The sequence below is a fragment of the Musa acuminata genome, chromosome BXJ1-8 (assembly GCF_036884655.1).
Source record: "Musa acuminata AAA Group cultivar baxijiao chromosome BXJ1-8, Cavendish_Baxijiao_AAA, whole genome shotgun sequence".
In the NCBI taxonomy this organism is placed as follows: Eukaryota; Viridiplantae; Streptophyta; class Magnoliopsida; order Zingiberales; family Musaceae; genus Musa; species Musa acuminata.
In genome coordinates this window covers 39,682,098-39,696,735 of record NC_088334.1, presented here as the reverse complement: position 1 = coordinate 39,696,735, position 14,638 = coordinate 39,682,098, and the positions used below count along the sequence as shown (strand labels likewise).

General features: G+C 46.5%; 1 non-coding gene and 9 pseudogenes across 1 annotated transcript; all 10 read right to left on the bottom strand.

Moving 5' to 3' along the window:
- Nucleotides 1-8,248: 8,248 nt before the first annotated feature.
- Nucleotides 8,249-8,359, bottom strand: LOC135591203 (5S ribosomal RNA; annotated as a pseudogene).
- Nucleotides 8,360-8,903: 544 nt separating this feature from the next.
- LOC135591503 (5S ribosomal RNA) lies at nucleotides 8,904-9,014 on the bottom strand (annotated as a pseudogene).
- Nucleotides 9,015-9,558: 544 nt separating this feature from the next.
- LOC135591201 (5S ribosomal RNA) lies at nucleotides 9,559-9,669 on the bottom strand (annotated as a pseudogene).
- A 544-nt stretch (nucleotides 9,670-10,213) lies between these two features.
- Nucleotides 10,214-10,324, bottom strand: LOC135591048 (5S ribosomal RNA; annotated as a pseudogene).
- Nucleotides 10,325-10,868: 544 nt separating this feature from the next.
- On the bottom strand, nucleotides 10,869-10,979 carry LOC135591545 (5S ribosomal RNA; annotated as a pseudogene).
- A 544-nt stretch (nucleotides 10,980-11,523) lies between these two features.
- LOC135591049 (5S ribosomal RNA) lies at nucleotides 11,524-11,634 on the bottom strand (annotated as a pseudogene).
- A 544-nt stretch (nucleotides 11,635-12,178) lies between these two features.
- On the bottom strand, nucleotides 12,179-12,289 carry LOC135591199 (5S ribosomal RNA; annotated as a pseudogene).
- A 544-nt stretch (nucleotides 12,290-12,833) lies between these two features.
- Nucleotides 12,834-12,944, bottom strand: LOC135591578 (5S ribosomal RNA; annotated as a pseudogene).
- Nucleotides 12,945-13,488: 544 nt separating this feature from the next.
- On the bottom strand, nucleotides 13,489-13,607 carry LOC135590056 (5S ribosomal RNA). Its single transcript, XR_010477462.1, has one exon. It is a non-coding gene; the product is annotated as a 5S ribosomal RNA (ribosomal RNA).
- A 544-nt stretch (nucleotides 13,608-14,151) lies between these two features.
- LOC135591026 (5S ribosomal RNA) lies at nucleotides 14,152-14,262 on the bottom strand (annotated as a pseudogene).
- Nucleotides 14,263-14,638: the final 376 nt, after the last annotated feature.

Here is a 14,638-nt window from a genome sequence, read left to right as displayed (position 1 = left end):
CGGGATTTGATCGTTTTGAGCTCGAAATTTGAATTGGGTTGGGGCCTATAAATACCCCACCCATTCAGCACTGAAAAGATACAGACCCACACCGAAATCTTGATCTTTTCTGTGATTCTAAGAGCTCAAAAGTGTTGTAAAGCCTTTAAGTCTCCTCCTTCTGTTCTTCAAGTTTTCAGTTGTAAAGTGAGGAGAGAAAGGTCTGTAAAGGTTGTCTCCTGAGCCTGTTAAAAGGAGAGAAACTGTAAAAGGGCAGTTTGGCCTTCGCCCATTGAAGGAAGGCCCCTAGTTGACGTCGGCAACCTCGTCGGTGGAGGAAGCAAAAAGTGGAGTAGGTCAAGGATGACCGAACCACTCTAAATCTCTGGTTTGCGTTTATTTTTGAGCACTTTATCATTACTGCAAACCTCCTCCATTACTACTGCTCTCTGCGCTTTAACGAACAAGTTCTAAGTGCTGTTCTTCCGAATCTGCATTCAGACGTAAATTCGTATTTTCGTACATTACAGTTTACGTTTACGTTTGATTCTGCAGAACTGTCTTCGGTGCTTTTACGAAAGAGTTTCCTTGCAGTTTACACTTACATTTTGATCCTATTGATAACTGCAAACTGTCCTCTACAATTTTACGAACGAGTTTCAACATTTAGACGTAAAACTGCATTTAGACGTAAATCGACTTTCCTCTCACAATCATCAGTTCTCAGTTCACGTTTACGTCTTGATTTCAACTGCATACTGCTTTCTGCGAGTATACAAACGAGTTTCAAAGTTTAGACGTAAATCTGCGTCTAGACGTAAAACAGCGTTTAGACGTAAATCTGAGTTTAGACGTAAAACTGCGTTTAGACGTAAATCTGAGTTTAGACGTAAACTGCGCTTAGACGTAAAACTGCGCTTAGACGCAAACTGTGTTTAGACGCAAACTGCGCTTAGACGCAAACTGTGTTTAGACGCAAACTGCGCTTAGACGCAATCTGCGCTTAGACGCAAACTGCACTTAGATACAAACTGAGAATTAGTTTTTGCATCATATTTTTTTTTTATTGAACGAACGCAGCTTTTGGTTTTTAATCGCTGTAAGATTTCCGCTGCACTAATTCACCCTCCCCTCTTAGTGCTCTCGATCCTAACAATTGGTATCAGAGCCCGGTTAACTCTCAAAAGGATTAAAACCCAAGAGAGATGGCTTACGCCGGAAACCAAGAGGGCCATTCTATTACACGTCCACCCATGTTTAATGGGACGGACTACACCTATTGGAAAACCCGAATGAGGATCTTTCTTATTTCTATGGATTTTGAATTATGGAATCTTGTCGAGAATGGTTTTTCAAAGTCTTCTCTTCCAATGATCGATTGGAATGATTTGGAGAAGAAGGCTTTCGCTCTAAATGCAAAGGCTATGAATGCCTTATTTTGTGCACTCGATAAAAACGAGTTTAACCGTGTTTCAACTTGTGAAACTGCATTTGATATTTGGCACACACTCGAAGTGACCCATGAGGGCACAAGTAGAGTAAAAGAGTCAAAAATCAATTTGCTGTTACACTCTTTCGAACTCTTTCGGATGAAACCGAGTGAAACCATTGGCGACATGTTTACCCGTTTCACGGATGTCGTCAACGGTCTAAAAGGACTCGGAAAGAGCTTTTCGGATTTTGAGCTTGTTAATAAGATACTAAGATCCCTTCCTAAGAGTTGGGATCCTAAAGTCACCGCTATTCAAGAGGCAAAAGATCTGCGAAATTTTCCTCTTGAAGAACTAATCGGGTCACTAATGACCTATGAAATGACTTGTAAAGCTCATGAAGAGCAAGAAGACATCCTTCCAAAGAACAGGAAGGATATGGCACTCAAAACGTCAGAATGCCACTTGAGAGAAAACTCAAGTGATGAGGACTGTGATGATGACTTGGCACTTCTAACAAGAAAGTTTAAAAAGTTCTTTAAAAGAAACAAGTTTAAGAATGATGCAAAAAATAAACTTGAACCCAAAAAGGACCAAGTGATCTGCTATGAATGCAAAAAGCCGGGACACTACAAAAGTGATTGTCCCCAAGTCAAGAAAAGAACAACAAAGAAGAAGGCGCTCCAAGCAACATGGGATGATTCGAGCGCATCTGAGGAAGAGGAGTCCAACACCGAGCAAGTTGCTCATTACGCCTTAATGGCCATCGAAGACGAGGTAACAAATTCAATAGATGCTGATTTATCTTTCGATGAATTATTAAATGCTTTCAATTACTTATTTGACGAATGCAAGAGTATAAGTAGAAAATATAAATTGCTGAAAAAGATGCATGATAGTCTTACTTGTGAGTTTGATAAGTTAAAAGTCGAACATCATGATAGTTTAAATTCATGTATCAAATGTCATGATTTAGAAACTATGCAAAAAGAAAACCTGCTACTCAAGGACACCTTGAAGAAATTCGAGGTTGGTAGCAAGTCATTAAACATGATCCTTGCAAACAAGGGTCACATTCCAAAAAGGAGCGGGATTGGATTTGTGAGAAATCCTCACCAAAATCCAACCACCTTCATAAAAGGCTCCATCTTACATGTTCAACACCAAACCAAGTGCAACTTTTGTTGCAAATCTGGACACAAGACACATTGTTGTCCATTCAAGAAAATAAGTCCAAACAAATTAATTTGGGTTCCTAAAGGAACCATGATAAACTCTATGCAATATGATAGAAAATGTAGATCTATTTATGAGGCACCCAAAAGCAAATGGGTTCCTAAAGATCAACCCTTCCTATAAAAACATTAAAAGTCTAGGCCGGAGCAAGAAATGATATTCTGCTCCTTGACTCTCAATGGTCATAAACCAAGAATCAAAAAGGAACTCGCAACGCTTAAGTAACAAGTGGAAGTTGTGAAATCACAAATTCGATACAACCTTATTAGAAACGTATGATATCCAAATTCATATACCCCCCTGATCTTCAAAACCCGTTCATCTACGAATTAATTCTTGTAGAAACTAAATATGTCATGATCTTAAAAGGGATACCAAACAAACATACGTATGCACGTTAAAAGATCTATCTTGATCGTACAAGAGCTTCTTCCTTAAATAAAAAACTCATACGAAATCATGTAACAAACATTAATTGCTCTGAAACTCTCCTCAAGGCAAAAGCTCCCTAATCAAATCATATTAGGTGCTCACTGGCTGCAGGCGGTGGCACCTCTCCAGCTGGCGGTGGCACCTCCAGCTATCACGGGTTGCCAGAGGTTGCACCGCTCCAGCCAGAGGTGCAACCGCCAGCAGCTCTGCCCTTTAAACCCACACTAGGGCCGGCTGTGAAACCGACCCCAGCTCACTTCCCTTCCCTTCTCTACTCCCCCAAACCTCCTCCATCTCCACTTCACCCCGTTGAGCTTCCCAAATACCTCCCATTTCGGAGCAAAACATCAAGAATCCTTCTCTCTTTTGAAGAATCAACCAAGGTATTCTCTAAGAACCTCTTAAATTCTGTTTTGCTCTCCATTCACTCTTGCTCATCTTTATCCCTCTAAACTGTTGTAGTTATGGGATCTAGAAGATCCTCAAGGGACAAGGGAAAGAGGAGATTAGTAGAAGAGTTTGATTTCACCCTCTTTGATTCGAAAAACCATGCTGAAAAATTTCCCTCTTTCGAACTTAGAAGCATCCATAAGGGAAAATACGTAGACATACATGAACTTAGAAACTTAGAAACTATCCAATGGTTTGCAAACCTAGATCTACTTCCAATCTTGCAGATTAATGAATCCATCTATCCTAGACTAGTTCGATTGTTTTACAATAACATAAAAATAGATGAGGAAGAAAGGATGTCCACCTATCTTTTAGGACAACACATCTCAATCACTAATAGATTCATTTGTGATATGATAGGCATTCCCATGAAAAGCATAGGACTTTACTTTAGAGGATCATGGGTTGATGAAACTATTGGAACATCCTATGCTGAAGCCTTAGGAACAATCTTGGACAATCCCGACATAACATTAGTTCCTAAAAGTTGTGAACATCTACTACCTATGAACACTAAATTACTTCATCATATCATGACTAGTATAATCCTTCCTAAACAATACCATCATGATGAAGTGAGTCAATTAGAATTAGGAACTATGTACTTAATCATGAAGGGACATGACATCTGTCTTGGCTATCTTATCCAACAAAGCATGTTAGAATTATCTAAGAAAGATATGATGCTCCCATATGGTGGTATAATCACTAGAATAATAAAAGCTTACGACATTCTAATATCACCAGAAGAAGAAGTAATGAAAGTAGATCGATACAGCATAATAAACAAAAATCTACTTCACCGACTAAGATGTTACTATAGAAACGGTAACTGGGCTAGACTCCCTAGAAGGACAGATCACCCTCAATCTGAACCAGAACCGGAAACACCAGTATTTAGGGGTACTCAATCTCCTCCAATCCTTCCCCTTGAGGAAACACATCCAGTTGAGCAAACTCATACATCCGTCGAAGAAATTGGGATTCGAATGGACCGATTCGAACAGAGACAAGAACGGATTGAACAACGACAAGATCAAATTCTATCAGAGCTACAGCAGATTCATAGTCAATTCGACTCCTTGTTTAGGCACTTTAATTTTCCACCTCATGAATGAACTTGTATGAACATTTGTTGTTGTAAACTTCTTATGTTACTTCTGACATGCTGGTTGTAAACATCTATTGTGGTAAACATTTGACATGTGCTTTGTGGTAAAGGTTATCTCGAACTTTAATCATATCGTTTTTTTTTTTATATGTGATAAGAATATTGTGTTCTGAAACTAAAAGTTTTGAAAACCTTGTGCATTGATTAGGAATGTTGATGTGTCCGAATAAATAAACTTGTTAAAATTATTTTTCGGACTATATTGAATGATCAGATCACATGAATGCCATTTTCTATGATTATATGTGAAAATCTGTAACAAAATCTTGTCCAAATGCATCTTAGTTGTTCGAATGCTATAAAACAGATTTATTCGTACACTTTCATGAAAAATGAGTTTTTTTTTAAATAAATCTGATAAAGTGATTCCTGAATATGTATGTCATTCTGTAATATCTTTACGAGTAAAATGAATTATAACAAAAGGGGGAAGAAGTTTTCAAAGCAATCTATGTAAAATCCCTCTATAAGCTTTCGTCTAAATTGGTCTTCCTTGTATAACAATGCTTTTTGTTGATGACAAAGGGGGAGAAATATATGAATTGATAAACACTGTGATTAGAAATACCTTGAGTGATGCTATAAATAATGTTTGCACAATGCCATCCTTGCATCACCAAGAGATATATGAAACATGTGCTATAGTTTGCATTATGTCTTGAGTTGATATCCTATTTTGTGAAGTAAATGCAAACTTGCTAGAATGATAATATGTGTGCATCATGTAATAGTCCTTCGAGCTTTAAATGATAATGTTCAATTACATGATGAATAGTCACAAACACTATCATACAAACTTGATGATGAATGTCAAGCTTTGACATCATCCTTGAAGAGATACATCATGATAGGTATCATGATGGGAGTATTGATAAGTTTAACTGATCTAACTTATCAATACGTCACTTGAATTCTTAGGTCTTGAATTCAAGGTTGACTTATCTCAACTATGGCATATAGACAGGGGGAGTTAAGGATAACTCCATTATCAATTGATTGTCATCATCAAAAAGGGGGAGATTGTTGAATCTCGGATTTTGATGATGAAGTCAATTGTCATTTGTTGTCTAATCTATGTGTTGAGATAAGTGTGCAGGATTAACTACGATGAAAGATAGACAAGCAGCAGGAGTTGCGCCGGAGTCAAGTTCATGATCACGTTGGGAGTTCGAGAGTTCGACGGAAGTACGGACGGTCGTCGGAGGTTCTGCGGGAACAGATCCGAGAAGTCCAGAAGCTTGCCAAGCGAAGCTCGTCGGAACTCGCCAAGTGGATCGTCGCAAAGTCCAGGAGTTTGCCGGAAGTCCGCAGAAGCATCACCGAGGGTTCATCGGATGATCGACGGAAGTTCGTCGGAAACTCGCCGGAAAAAGCAATTGACGTACCGAAGCAAAGCTGCAGAAATTGTCTTAGATTTAATCGTAGTTAGCACGGTGATTAAGTTAGAAATGGGAGGTGATCCCATTAGCTTAATCCTGGGGCAATTGGGCCCCTGAAGAACTCAAGTTGGGTCGAATGGTTCAACCCATTCGAACCCAAGAAGCTGTGGGAGGTGCAACCGCCCAGGCAGGGAGGTGCCACCGCCCAGGCTAAGTCTCCCAGCGAGACTGGGCGGTGCAACCGCTCCAGCCAGGCGGTGCAACCGCCCAGGGCTCAGTCTCCAAGCGAGACTGGGCGGTGCAACCTCCTCTGTCAAGCGGTAGCACCGCCTGAGCTCAAGTTTCGAGCTCTGCCTGGTGATGCAATCACCGAGCTCAGTCTTCGAGCTCTGGAAGAGAAGTACGACCTCTCTGGCCAAGAGATGCACAGCCTAAGCTCAGTCTTCGAGCTCTGGCAGAGAGGTGCAACCACCTCTGGCAGAGAGGTGCAACCACCTCTGGCAGAAAGGGGCGATCACCTCTGGCAGAGAAGAGAAACTTCTCTGGTCAGGAGATGCACCGCCTGAGCTCGGTCTTCGAGCTCTGGCAGGAAGGTGCAACCACCCCTGACAGAGAAGGTGGAACCGTCCGAGCTCAGTCTTAGAGCTCTGCCAGGCGGTGCCACCTCTCCAGTCGAGAGGTGCAACCGCCTGAGCTCAGACTTCGAGCTCTGCCAGGCGGTGCCACCTCTCCAGTCAAGAGGTGCAACCGCCTGATCCCGGAATTCCGGGATTTGATCGTTTTGAGCTCGAAATTTGAATTGGGTTGGGGCCTATAAATACCCCACCCATTCAGCACTGAAAAGATACAGACCCACACCGAAATCTTGATCTTTTCTGTGATTCTAAGAGCTCAAAAGTGTTGTAAAGCCTTTAAGTCTCCTCCTTCTGTTCTTCAAGTTTTCAGTTGTAAAGTGAGGAGAGAAAGGTCTGTAAAGGTTGTCTCTTGAGCCTGTTAAAAGGAGAGAAACTGTAAAAGGGCAGTTTGGCCTTTGCCCATTGAAGGAAGGCCCCTAGTTGACGTCGGCAACCTCGTCGGTGGAGGAAGCCAAAAGTGGAGTAGGTCAAGGCTGACCGAACCACTCTAAATCTCTGGTTTGCGTTTATTTTTGAGCACTTTATCATTACTGCAAACCTCCTCCATTACTACTGCTCTCTGCGCTTTCACGAACAAGTTCTAAGTGCTGTTCTTCCGAATCTGCATTCAGACGTAAATTCGTATTTTCGTACATTACAGTTTACGTTTACGTTTGATTCTGCAGAACTGTCTTCGGTGCTTTTACGAAAGAGTTTCCTTGCAGTTTACACTTACATTTTGATCCTATTGATAACTGCAAACTGTCCTCTACAATTTTACGAACGAGTTTCAACATTTAGACGTAAAACTGCATTTAGACGTAAATCGGCTTTCCTCTCACAATCATCAGTTCTCAGTTCACGTTTACGTCTTGATTTCAACTGCATACTGCTTTCTGCGAGTATACAAACGAGTTTCAAAGTTTAGACGTAAATCTGCGTCTAGACGTAAAACAGCGTTTAGACGTAAATCTGAGTTTAGACGTAAAACTGCGTTTAGACGTAAATCTGAGTTTAGACGTAAACTGCGCTTAGACGTAAAACTGCGCTTAGACGCAAACTGTGTTTAGACGCAAACTGCGCTTAGACGCAAACTGTGTTTAGACGCAAACTGCGCTTAGACGCAATCTGCGCTTAGACGCAAACTGCACTTAGATACAAACTGAGAATTAGTTTTTGCATCATATTTTTTTTTTATTGAACGAACTCAGCTTTTGGTTTTTAATCGCTGTAAGATTTCCGCTGCACTAATTCACCCCCCCCCTCTTAGTGCTCTCGATCCTAACAACCATCGCCTCGGAGGTCGACGGGAGAGGTTTTGGCCGCTCGGGGCGCAAAAAAGAGTGCAACACGAGGACTTCCCAGGGGGTCACCCATCCTAGAACCATGTCTGGTCATTGTATGTTTTATGAAGAAATTTTTAGATGATGATTTCATTATTCTCCTGCTATATATATGTTAATGACATATTTATTGTTGGCCATAATGCTGGAAAAATTGAAAAGCTTAAAAGAGAGTTTTAAGCAAGTCTTTTGGCCGCTCGGGGCGCAAAAAGGAGTGCAACACGAGGACTTCCCAGGGGGTCACCCATCCTAGTACTACTCTCGCCCAAGCACGCTTAACTTCGGAGTTCTGATGGGATCCGGTGCTGGTATGATCGCACTCGTTTTGTGTGCGTCGTCCCTCGCCTTTGTGCACGTCGCGGACGGCGCATCGACGACCGGAGCCCCGAAACCTCTCGAACGATCTCGGAATCGCCATTGTCGGATCCCTCCGATGCCCACGAGGTCGACCGCGTACCGGACATGGCAAGCGCGCGCCGAAACCATCGGGACTTTCTCGAACGAACTCGGAATCGCTATTGCGGCCCCATTCCGGAAAGCTCTCTCCGAGCCCCACGAGACTGACTGCGTAGCGGTCACGACAAATTCCGAGGCCCAAAACCATCGCCTCGGAGGTCGACGGGAGAGGTTTTGGCCGCTCGGGGCGCAAAAAGGAGTGCAACACGAGGACTTTCCAGGGGGTCACCCATCCTAGAACCATGTCTGGTCATTGTATGTTTTATGAAGAAATTTTTAGATGATGATTTCATTATTCTCCTGCTATATATATGTTAATGACATATTTATTGTTGGCCATAATGCTGGAAAAATTGAAAAGCTTAAAAGAGAGTTTTAAGCAAGTCTTTTGGCCGCTCGGGGCGCAAAAAGGAGTGCAACACGAGGACTTCCCAGGGGGTCACCCATCCTAGTACTACTCTCGCCCAAGCACGCTTAACATCGGAGTTCTGATGGGATCCGGTGCTGGTATGATCGCACTCGTTTTGTGTGCGTCGTCCATCGCCTTTGTGCACGTCGCGGACGGCGCATCGACGACCGGAGCCCCGAAACCTCTCGAACGATCTCGGAATCGCCATTGTCGGATCCTTCCGATGCCCACGAGGCCGACCGCGTACCGGACACGGCAAGCGCGCGCCGAAACCATCGGGACTTTCTCGAACGAACTCGGAATCGCTATTGCGGCCCCATTCCGGAAAGCTCTCTCCGAGCCCCACGAGACTGACTGCGTAGCGGTCACGGCAAATTCCGAGGCCCAAAACCATCGCCTCGGAGGTCGACGGGAGAGGTTTTGGCCGCTCGGGGCGCAAAAAGGAGTGCAACACGAGGACTTCCCAGGGGGTCACCCATCCTAGAACCATGTCTGGTCATTGTATGTTTTATGAAGAAATTTTTAGATGATGATTTCATTATTCTCCTGCTATATATATGTTAATGACATATTTATTGTTGGCCATAATGCTGGAAAAATTGAAAAGCTTAAAAGAGAGTTTTAAGTAAGTCTTTTGGCCGCTCGGGGCGCAAAAAGGAGTGCAACACGAGGACTTCCCAGGGGGTCACCCATCCTAGTACTACTCTCGCCCAAGCACGCTTAACTTCGGAGTTCTGATGGGATCCGGTGCTGGTATGATCGCACTCGTTTTGTGTGCGTCGTCCCTCGCCTTTGTGCACGTCGCGGACGGCGCATCGACGACCGGAGCCCCGAAACCTCTCGAACGATCTCGGAATCGCCATTGTCGGATCCCTTCGATGCCCACGAGGCCGACCGCGTACCGGACACGGCAAGCGCGCGCCGAAACCATCGGGACTTTCTCGATCGAACTCGGAATCGCTATTGCGGCCCCATTCCGGAAAGCTCTCTCCGAGCCCCACGAGACTGACTGCGTAGCGGTCACGACAAATTCCGAGGCCCAAAACCATCGCCTCGGAGGTCGACGGGAGAGGTTTTGGCCGCTCGGGGCACAAAAAGGAGTGCAACACGAGGACTTCCCAGGGGGTCACCCATCCTAGAACCATGTCTGGTCATTGTATGTTTTATGAAGAAATTTTTAGATGATGATTTCATTATTCTTCTGCTATATATATGTTAATGACATATTTATTGTTGGCCATAATGCTGGAAAAATTGAAAAGCTTAAAAGAGAGTTTTAAGCAAGTCTTTTGGCCGCTCGGGGCGCAAAAAAGAGTGCAACACGAGGACTTCCCAGGAGGTCACCCATCCTAGTACTACTCTCGCCCAAGCACGCTTAACTTCGGAGTTCTGATGGGATCCGGTGCTGGTATGATCGCACTCGTTTTGTGTGCGTCGTCCATCGCCTTTGTGCACGTCGCGGACGGCGCATCGACGACCGGAGCCCCGAAACCTCTCGAACGATCTCGGAATCGCCATTGTCGGATCCCTCCGATGCCCACGAGGCCGACCGCGTACCGGACACGGCAAGCGCGCGCCGAAACCATCGGGACTTTCTCGAACGAACTCGGAATCGCTATTGCGGCCCCATTCCGGAAAGCTCTCTCCGAGCCCCACGAGACTGACTGCGTAGCGGTCATGGCAACTTCCGAGGCCCAAAACCATCGCCTCGGAGGTCGACGGGAGAGGTTTTGGCCGCTCGGGGCGCAAAAAGGAGTGCAACACGAGGACTTCCCAAGGGGTCACCCATCCTAGAACCATGTCTGGTCATTGTATGTTTTATGAAGAAATTTTTAGATGATGATTTCATTATTCTCCTGCTATATATATGTTAATGACATATTTATTGTTGGCCATAATGCTGGAAAAATTGAAAAGCTTAAAAGAGAGTTTTAAGCAAGTCTTTTGGCCGCTCGGGGCGCAAAAAAGAGTGCATCACGAGGACTTCCCAGGGGGTCACCCATCCTAGTACTACTCTCGCCCAAGCACGCTTAACTTCGGAGTTCTGATGGGATCCGGTGCTGGTATGATCGCACTCGTTTTGTGTGCGTCGTCCCTCGCCTTTGTGCACGTCGCGGACGGCGCATCGACGATCGGAGCCCCGAAACCTCTCGAATGATCTCGGAATCGCCATTGTCGGATCCCTCCGATGCCCACGAGGCCGACCGCGTACCGGACACGGCAAGTGCGCGCCGAAACCATCGGGACTTTCTCGAATGAACTCGGAATCGCTATTGCGGCCCCATTCCGGAAAGCTCTCTCCGAGCCCCATGAGACTGACAGCGTAGCGGTCACGGCAAATTCCGAGTCCCAAAACCATCGCCTCGGAGGTCGACGGGAGAGGTTTTGGCCGCTCGGGGCGCAAAAAGGAGTGCAACACGAGGACTTCCCAGGGGGTCACCCATCCTAGAACCATGTCTGGTCATTGTATGTTTTATGAAGAAATTTTTAGATGATGATTTCATTATTCTCCTGCTATATATATGTTAATGACATATTTATTGTTGGCCATAATGCTGGAAAAATTGAAAAGCTTAAAAGAGAGTTTTAAGCAAGTCTTTTGGCCGCTCGGGGCGCAAAAAAGAGTGCAACACGAGAACTTCCCAGGGGGTCACCCATCCTAGTACTACTCTCGCCCAAGCACGCTTAACTTCGGAGTTCTGATGGGATCCGGTGCTGGTATGATCGCACTCGTTTTGTGTGCGTCGTCCCTCGCCTTTGTGCACGTCGCGGACGGCGCATCGACGATCGGAGCCCCGAAACCTCTCGAATGATCTCGGAATCGCCATTGTCGGATCCCTCCGATGCCCACGAGGCCGACCGCGTACCGGACACGGCAAGCGCGCGCCGAAACCATTGGGTCTTTCTCGAACGAACTCGGAATCGCTATTGCGGCCCCATTCCGGAAAGCTCTCTCCGAGCCCCACGAGACTGACTGCGTAGCAGTCACGGCAAATTCCGAGGCCCAAAACCATCGCCTCGGAGGTCGACGGGAGAGGTTTTGGCCGCTCGGGGCGCAAAAAGGAGTGCAACACGAGGACTTCCCAGGGGGTCACCCATCCTAGAACCATGTCTGGTCATTGTATATTTTATGAAGAAATTTTTAGATGATGATTTCATTATTCTCCTGCTATATATATGTTAATGACATATTTATTGTTGGCCATAATGCTGGAAAAATTTAAAAGCTTAAAAGAGAGTTTTAAGCAAGTCTTTTGGCCGCTCGGGGCGCAAAAAGGAGTGCAACACGAGGACTTCCCAGGGGGTCACCCATCCTAGTACTACTCTCGCCCAAGCACGCTTAACTTCGGAGTTCTGATGGGATCCGGTGCTGGTATGATCGCACTCGTTTTGTGTGCGTCATCCCTCGCCTTTGTGCAAGTCGCGGACGGCGCATCGACGACCGGAGCCCCGAAATCTCTCGAACGATCTCGGAATCGCCATTGTCGGATCCCTCCGATGCCCACGAGGCCGACCGCGTACCGGACACGGCAAGCGCGCGCCGAAACCATCGGGACTTTCTCGAACGAACTCGGAATCGCTATTGCGGCCCCATTCCGGAAAGCTCTCTCCGAGCCCCACGAGACTGACTGCGTAGCGGTCACGGCAAATTCCGAGGCCCAAAACCATCGCCTCGGAGGTCGACGGGAGAGGTTTTGGCCGCTCGGGGCGCAAAAAGGAGTGCAACACGAGGACTTCCCAGGGGGTCACCCATCCTAGAACCATGTCTGGTCATTGTATGTTTTATGAAGAAATTTTTAGATGATGATTTCATTATTCTCCAGCTATATATATGTTAATGACATATTTATTGTTGGCCATAATGCTGGAAAAATTGAAAAGCTTAAAAGAGAGTTTTAAGCAAGTCTTTTGGCCGCTCGGGGCGCAAAAAAGAGTGCAACACGAGAACTTCTCAAGGGGTCACCCATCCTAGTACTACTCTCGACCAAGCACGCTTAACTTCGGAGTTCTGATGGGATCCGGTGCTGGTATGATCGCACTCGTTTTGTGTGCGTCGTCCCTCGCCTTTGTGCACGTCGCGGACGGCGCATCGACGATCGGAGCCCCGAAACCTCTCGAATGATCTCGGAATCGCCATTGTCGGATCCCTCCGATGCCCACGAGGCCGACCGCGTACCGGACACGGCAAGCGCGCGCCAAAACCATTGGGACTTTCTCGAACGAACTCGGAATCGCTATTGCGGCCCCATTCCGGAAAGCTCTCTCCGAGCCCCACGAGACTGACTGCGTAGCGGTCACGGCAAATTCCGAGGCCCAAAACCATCGCCTCGGAGGTCGACGGGAGAGGTTTTGGCCGCTCGGGGCGCAAAAAGGAGTGCAACACGAGGACTTCCCAGGGGGTCACCCATCCTAGAACCATGTCTGGTCATTGTATGTTTTATGAAGAAATTTTTAGATGATGATTTCATTATTCTCCTGCTATATATATGTTAATGACATATTTATTGTTGGCCATAATGCTGGAAAAATTTAAAAGCTTAAAAGAGAGTTTTAAGCAAGTCTTTTGGCCGCTCGGGGTGCAAAAAGGAGTGCAACACGAGGACTTCCCAGGGGGTCACCCATCCTAGTACTACTCTCGCCCAAGCACGCTTAACTTCGGAGTTCTGATGGGATCCGGTGCTTTAGTGCTGGTATGATCGCACTCAGTTTGTGTGCGTCGTCCCTCGCCTTTGTGCACGTCGCGGACGGCGCATCGACGACCGGAGCCCCGAAACCTCTCGAACGATCTCGGAATCGCCATTGTCGGATCCCTCCGATGCCCACGAGGCCGACCGCGTACCGGACACGGCAAGCGCGCGCCGAAACCATCGGGACTTTCTCGAACGAACTCGGAATCACTATTGCGGCCCCATTCCGGAAAGCTCTCTCCGAGCCCCACGAGACTGACTGCGTAGCGGTCACGGCAAATTCCGAGGCCCAAAACCATCGCCTCGGAGGTCGACGGGAGAGGTTTTGGCCGCTCGGGGCGCAAAAAGGAGTGCAACACGAGGACTTCCCAGGGGGTCACCCATCCTAGAACCATGTCTGGTCATTGTATGTTTTATGAAGAAATTTTTAGATGATGATTTCATTATTCTCCTGCTATATATATGTTAATGACATATTTATTGTTGGCCATAATGCTGGAAAAATTGAAAAGCTTAAAAGAGAGTTTTAAGTAAGTCTTTTGGCCGCTCGGGGCGCAAAAAGGAGTGCAACACGAGGACTTCCCAGGGGGTCACCCATCCTAGTACTACTCTCGCCCAAGTACGCTTAACTTCGGAGTTCTGATGGGATCCGGTGCTGGTATGATCGCACTCGTTTTGTGTGCGTCGTCCCTCGCCTTTGTGCACGTCGCGGACGGCGCATCGACGACCGGAGCCCCGAAACCTCTCGAACGATCTCAGAATCGCCATTGTCGGATCCCTTCGATGCCCACGAGGCCGACCGCGTACCGGACACGGCAAGCGCGCGCCGAAACCATCGGGACTTTCTCGATCGAACTCGGAATCGCTATTGCGGCCCCATTCCGGAAAGCTCTCTCCGAGCCCCACGAGACTGACTGCGTAGCGGTCACGACAAATTCCGAGGCCCAAAACCATCGCCTCGGAGGTCGACGGGAGAGGTTTTGGCCGCTCGGGGCACAAAAAGGAGTGCAACACGAGGACTTCCCAGGGGGTCACCCATCCTAGAACC